Source organism: Micromys minutus (assembly GCF_963924665.1).
Source record: "Micromys minutus genome assembly, chromosome: 1".
Lineage (NCBI taxonomy): Eukaryota > Metazoa > Chordata > Mammalia > Rodentia > Muridae > Micromys > Micromys minutus.
The window spans coordinates 143,706,174-143,713,833 of NC_137969.1; positions in this window are offsets into that span (position 1 = coordinate 143,706,174).

The window sequence follows — 7,660 nt, forward strand, 5'->3', positions numbered from 1 at the left end:
ATTTTCTTTTTATATTGCAGAACGAAGAGAGGACAGAAAATGTGTTGACACTTTGGTTTGAGCTGTTCAGTTTAATTGTAACTGACAATACTTTAACAACATGGTGAAGACTTTCATGTGAGATTTCTATGCCTTAAAAATAAAGACTTTTCAACTGTTTCTCTTCTTCTAGACTGCTTATTTATAAAAAAATAAGTTTTTCCATTTATTTTTTCTTAATTCTCTTTACATCTGGAGTGCAGCCCCCGCCAGTTCCTACCTTATGTGGCTCCTCCCCCACATTTCCTTCTACTCCTCTGAGAAGGGAGAGTCCCCCTCTCCTCCGTGCCAACTCACCCTAGCATATCAAGCCCATAGTACTGGGCACATCTTCTCCCACTGAGGCCAGACAAAGCAGCCCAGTTAAAAGAACAGGGTCCACAGGCAGATAACATGGTCAGGGACAGTCCCCACTCCAGTTGTTGAGGGTCCTGTATGAAGACCAAGCTGCACATCTGTTACATATGTGCAGGGACCCTAGGTCCAACCCATGTGTGCTCTTGGTTGGTGGTTCAGTCTCTGGGAGCCCCCAAGGGTCCCTGTTAGTTGACTTTGTTGTCTTCCTCTGGAGTTCCTGTCCACTCCAGGTACCCCAGTCTGTCCCCCAGCTCTTCCACAATACCCCCTGAGTTCTGTCTAAATTTTGGCTATGGGTCTCTGCATATGTTTTGATCAACTGCTTGGTAGAGCCTCTCAGAGAACAGTTCTGATAGTCCTTAATAGTGTCAGGGATTGATGCTTGCCTAATGGAATGGGTCTCAAGTAGGGCCAGTCACTGGTTTGCCATTCCTCAGTCTCTGCTCCATCTTTGTCCCTGTACAAAGATGTGCCTTCTTGTAGGCAGGACACATTTTGGTTGGAGGTTTTGTGGGTGTGTTGGCATCCTTATCCCTGAACTGGGAGTCCCACCTGGCTACAGGAGATGTCTGCGTCGGGTTCCATCATCCCTGCTGCTAGATGTCTCAGCTAGAGTCACCCTCATGGACTCCCTGGAGCCTTCCCCATCCCAGGCCTCTGGTGCATCCTAGGGACCACATCCCTACCCCACCCCCACACCCTGCAAGAGTTTTACATCATTGCCTAAAAGTCATGAGTAGCAGTTAATGTAGAAGTCACCCACAATGGATCTACCACAGTAGAAGTGGGATGCCTTAGTGACCTGTGAAAACATTCTCAGGATATTGTGAGGTTCTGCCTGGTCCTCTTGCTCCTTATGTGTGCTAGTAAGAAATGTAACACAATGAGACACAGAATCACCATTTTTCACAGGATACATGAAAATTCTACATGATTTGCACTCTCTGGCTGGCAGGTCCTGTCCCAGAAATAGTCACACTCTGGTCACTGATTCCCAGTTGCCTTGGCAGAGAATTTGGTAGATGAAATTGCCACCATTGTTGAGGAAGACCCTAGGAGATTTTCTGGTGTCCCTCAGTACCAACCCAGAGAGAAGGAAACCCAGCTCCTGGGTGTGACTCTTACACTGAGAAGCAGGTACTATAAAAATGTCACCTTGTACAAAGTTCGAATCCAAGTGGGTCAAGAACCTCCACATAAAACCTGATGCACTGAAAATAATAGGAGAGAAAGTGGGGAGCCTGATACACTGAAAATAATAGGAGAGAAAGTGGGGAGCCTGATACACTGAAAATAATAGGAGAGAAAGTGGGGAGCCTGATACACTGAAAATAATAGGAGAGAAAGTGGGGGAGCCTCCAACATGTGGGCACAGGGAAAAGCCTCCAACATGTGGGCACAGGGAAAAGCCTCCAACATGTGGGCAGAGGGAAAATTTCCTGAACAGAACACCAATGGCTTATGCTCTAAGATCAAGAGTTGACAAATGGAACCTCATAGAACTGCAAAGCTTCTGCAAGGCAAAGGGCACTGTCAAAAGGACAAAATGCCAACCAACAGATTGGGAAAAAATCTTTACCAATCCTACATCTGATAGAGGGTGGCTAATATCCAATATGTACAAAGAATTCAAGAAGTTAGACTCCAGAAAAATCAAACAGCCCTATTAAAAATGGGGTACATAGGTAAACAAAGAATTCTCAGCTGAAGAATATTGAATGGCTGAAAAGTACCTAAAGAAATGTACATCCATAGTTATCAGGGAAATGCAAATCAAAACAATCCTGAGACTCTATCTCACACAAGTAAGAATGGTTAAGATCAAAAACTCAGGTGACAGCAGATGCTGGTGAGGATGTGGAGAAAGAGGAACACTCCTCCACTGTTGGTAGAATTGCAAACTAGTACGACCACTCTGGGAGTTAGTCTGGTGATTCCTCAGATAATTGGACATAGTACTACCTGAGGACCCAGTTACACCACTCCTGGGCATATACCCAAGAGATGTTCCTAAATATAACAAGGACACATGCTCCACTATGTTTATAGTGACCTTATTCATAATAGCCAGAAGCTGGAAAGAACCCAGATGTCCTGCAGCAGATGAATGGATACAGAAATTGTGGTGCATTTATATAATGGAGTACTACTCAGCTATTAAAAACAATGGCTTCGTGAAACTCATAGGCAAATGGATGGAACTAGGAAATATCATTCTGAGTGAGGTAACCAAATCACAAAAGAACACACATGATATGTACTCACTAATAAGTGGATATTAGCCCCCAAACTCAGAATACCCAATACAAAATTCACAGACCACCTGAAACTCAAGAAGATGGAAGACCAAAATATGGATATTTCAGTCCTTCTTAGAAGGGGGAACAAAATACTCACAGGAGGAAATAAAAAGACAAAGAGTGAAGCAGAGACTGAAGCAAAGTCATCCAGCGGCTGCCCCATTTTTTGATCCACCCCATATACAACCACCAAACTCAGACAACATTGCTGATGCCAAGAAGTACATGCTGACAGGAGCCTGATGTAGCTTCTCCTGAGGGGCTCTGCCAGATCATGACAGATACAGAGGCAGATGCTCCCCACCAACCACTGAACTGAGAATGGGGTCCCCAATAGAGGAGTTAGAAAAAGAACTAAAGGAGCTGAAGGGGTTACCCATGTCCAGATGATATTAACGAACCCTCAAGATCATGAACAAATAAGCAATGCAGTTTAAAAAAAAAAAGAAAAAAAAAGTAACTAAATGACCCCTTCATCCAAGGTTTATCAAGAGGGAATAAGGGTAAAACCAACCAAATAAATATACAAAAGCACCAAACAAACAAACAAACAAAAAACCAAAAACACGTCAAGCATCACTAGTTCAAAGTAAATTGAGACACATGTTAGAATGGTTGTATTAAAATACTATTTATATCAATTGTCAAAAGGCTTAGAATTCACACATTACTAGTGGAAATGTAAAATGGTTCATCTATTTGTGAGACAATTTCGTGCTTGCTTATAAACACACATACATTATATACAGACATTCCGTCCCTAGATATGCATCCCAAAGAAGATGTTTATGTTCATACAAAGACATGCACACAAATGTTCACGCTTCATCTGGAATGACTGAAACCGACAGCAACACAGTTGTACAATAAGTGATCTGTCCACAGAAATGCCACTTAGGAAAGAGGGCTAACATGCATCAGATAGCAGGACTACAACTCTCTAGTACCAGAGTGAACATTTCATTACTCCATTGATACAAAAGTATAGAGAATATAGATCATTGTCTAGCCAAAGGATGCAGATCATGGTTTGTCTGGGGGAGGGAGAAATAGTGAGGTTGGGCAGAGAGATTACAAAAGGGCCTGGGTGCTTTGGGAGGTGCTGGATATAATATTGCCATCTTGACTGTGACAATAGTTTTACATAAACCTTCATCACTTTAAATAATGTGCACATTATTTAAATAAATAAAGTTTCACTATGTGCCGACTACAACGATTCAACCTCACCATGTCCACTTGAAATATTGCATAGTTTAAATTGCATTTTTATTATCTCTTGTAGACTGAACATTATATTACAGAAAGAGAGAATCCTAACCTGGCCGAGTCAGCTCCAGCATCCGGCCCTAGGTCACACCCCAGTGTCCTCTGTGTGAATTACTACAGAGCATGAGGTATTACCACACTCAATCTAGAAATAGAAATGCCAACTTAACTAAGCTCCACAGGCCACTCCAGGGCACGGAAGTGGGCTGCAGATGTGACTTCTGTGGATGGCAGTTTCTGTTCTTCTCTGTCTGATATGGAAGCCAGAATTCAATCCTCCAGATGGACAGAATAGAAACAGCCATCCCAGCTGGCTTGGCATATGACTTACAGCTCTGTGGCAGGACACCTGACAGTAGCGATGGGAGGGAGGATTTGTTTTGGCTCGGGGTACGAGGGCTCAGAGTTTATCCCCCTGGAGAAGGCGTGGCCAAACGTTCACTCTACGGGGCAGGAGCAATAATAGCTACTTGCTGCACAATGTTGACCAGAAATTAAAACTGAAGACCCAGAAGAATGACCAAGCTACAACCCTCAAGACACACACACACACACACACACACACACACACACACTGATGCTAAGAGCTAGAGACCAACTGTTCAAACCTGCGAGCCTGCAGGGCATAAAGACTGCAGTCTGCTAGAGAAGAGAGAATTGTAGTTAGTACCCAGATAGCAGCAAATCTGCTTGGTTTCAGTGACCACCAATGGTCTCCCTAAACAGTGGGCTCAGCCAGCACCTCTACCCGTTTTTACCTGTTCATAGCCCCACTAGAGGACCTGACAGCAAACACTGCTGACTGAAGAAATTACCAAATGCCTCATCCCCAGCCCCAATGCTCCCGATACTGCTCTGGGCTAACAACAAAACTGAAGCTCAATTCATGTACAAGGATACTCAAGAGTCTGGGATGGTGCCTCTCCCTTGAGTACACAGTAACAGTTTGAAAGGAGGAATGATTACATCACTGTAGAAGCAACTTTTAAGTAATTGTAGTCTCCAAGGCTTACTGCCTCTGTGTGCTAACCTTGGCCTCATCCTGGACGCTTGTAGCTTCCGTAAAATATAATCTAGGCCTAGAATATTTTCAACCTCTGATACTTGCTGCTGAATCAGCTCACCCCTTCCTAGTTCTGAACTCTGGCTGGCTGGTTCAACTCAGCTGTGCCGGCTCAAACCCCTCTCCAAGCTGACTGATTCAGTCTGGCTTCTCTCAGCCTCTCCTGAACTACTTGGCCTCAAACTAACACTGGCAATCTGTTCCAATCTTCTGGCTCCTTCTCACTCTGGCTCATTCTGTCTTCACCTGTGTCTAGATTGTTCTCTCTTCAACCTGTCTCTGTAAAACTGTCTAGGTAAAACTGCCTCTTTGTTCTCCTCTCTCCTCCTCCCTCTCCTCTCCAGCCCTCCCCCTCTCTCTCCACTGCTCTCTTAAATACCTTCCCCCTCTCCTCAAGAGAGTTGGGCATATCTTCTGTCAAATCTTTCTCTGATTCATCACTTTTCCACCACTCAATTAGATGCCCACATTCAAATAGGGGTGCTTCCTTCTACATAATAACGTCATCTTCACTGTTTGGGATTAAATGCATGTACTAAGCTCACATCTGTATTCCATCCAAAGGGATTAAAGGTATAAACTAAGGGATGAGCCACACCGCAACTAGAAACAGCTTTTCTCCCCCAGGAAACAACACAATCTCAGTGTGTAATCTGGCAAATTGTGACCAAATATCCCAAAACACATCACCAAAGACAGAAAGATTCAGTTACTGCTGTCTGTTCTTAAAGAGGAGATCATAAACCAGAACTTTTCATTTAGTCGCAAAAGCTAAAACAGATTAAAAAAATAGCATTTCAGAAAGCCATCAGTCTGCAAAGGAAGGCAATCAAATAAGAAAGTATTTCTAAGTGGACCAGCGAGCAGCGAGTGAGACTGCAGTATCTTCTTGCCTTTGAATAATTAATTATGTTTAATGTAAATAGATTCAATTCAACTGAAGGGGTTGGTGATTTAGCTCAGTGGTAGAGCGCTTGCTTAGTAAGCGTAAGGCCCTGGGTTCGGTCCTCGGCTCTGAAAAAAGAAAAAAAAAAAAAAAAAGAATGATAAATTTAAATTTTAAATACAGACTGGCTATCTGGATTTCAAAAGGAGCCGAGTAAACGCTGTTTGTGAGATTCACTTCCGGTATGAGAGCCCAAGAACAGAGGGATGAGAACAGATATTCCACACGGATGGAACCAAGTGAGCAGAGACAGCACTGCAGGGACGGATAGTCTTTAAGTCAAAAGCGAAGAGAGAGCAACCGTACAACGAACAAAGAGATGGGAACAACGTCTCACCCCAGGGAGGGCACTGGTGACAAATCTAAGAGTCTAGCCTTACAAGGCATGGGAGAAAGTTTACTTAGTGGAAATGGCAGATCCCAAACAGCTGCGCCACCACAGACGCACCGTCGGGATGATGTCCCATGGTATCCCTAGAGGGAAGGCATGCAAATTATAAACACACCATAGCAAATTAGTGGGTCTGAGAGAGATGGGCTTCAGCTTCCCACCTTCTGACAGAAAGCATCCTTTTAGCTTTAGAATTAAATTACACTTCAGACTAAACAAACTCAAGAGGAATGCAGGGAACACTCTATTGACCAGCGCTAGGGCACCTGTTGTGCCTGCACAGCTGGATTTTAGCACAGACTAGTGCCAGTCCCTCTCACAGGTCCACAGAACCCATGCAGGGCGAGGACATTTATAACGGGAAGCTCCCAACAAAGAAATTGCCTGAGTTAGAGATGCCGCAAGGCTGACTGATGATCTGAACCATGGCTGTGAGCTGCCCTAGGCATCGACATCCCCTGCGTCAGACCTGACAACACCGGGGTTGACCGGTAAAATTCTTTGGGGAATAGCCAAGCAGAACCCTCACCTCGACCACCCCAAAAGCTAAGTATCTCATCAGTTAAAATCTGAGGCTCATCAAGGACACTGGGACATTTCACTGTAACATGCCTGCCTGCTGTTTCCATCACAAACTTCAAAAAATACCTTTATGAATTATGGCTTTCTTTGGTCTGTTACAATGAAAACTTCATAAAGGCTCTATAACACTGGAATGTGTTTAGGGTAAAATCTATGTGCCCAGACCATTTTCATATTGTGTCTGGAGTCAATCATCTCTGATTCCCTTTGGGATGTAAGCTGTTTTATCATCTGTCTGTCTGTCTATCTGTCTATCTGTCATTAACTCATGTGTGTGTGTGTGTGTGTGTGTGCATGCACATGAGTGTGTGTGTGTGTGCACGCACACGAGTGTGTGTGTGTGTTTGTGTGTGTGAACACTTACAGACTCATTGTATTCTATTTTGCTAAGACAGTCTCAATTATATCGTTGGCTGGAACCCACAGAGAACCTATCTCTGCCTCCCAAGTGCTGTGATTAAAGGTCTGTGCCACCATCATGCATGACTATTTTTTATGTTTTGTAAGACCCACATGAGCCCAGTACCAAAGCCACTGAAGGGCACTGGAAAGAAAAGAAAATTCTGGCCTGGTAATCCTGTGAGGAAAGAAACATCCTCAGTATGGTTCCCGAGGAAGGGGATTTCAACAGCATGTCAAAAGGCTCAGTCACTGTGATCAAGAGAGGTTTTCTTTTTGTTTGTTTGTTTTAAAGATTTATTTATTTATATGTG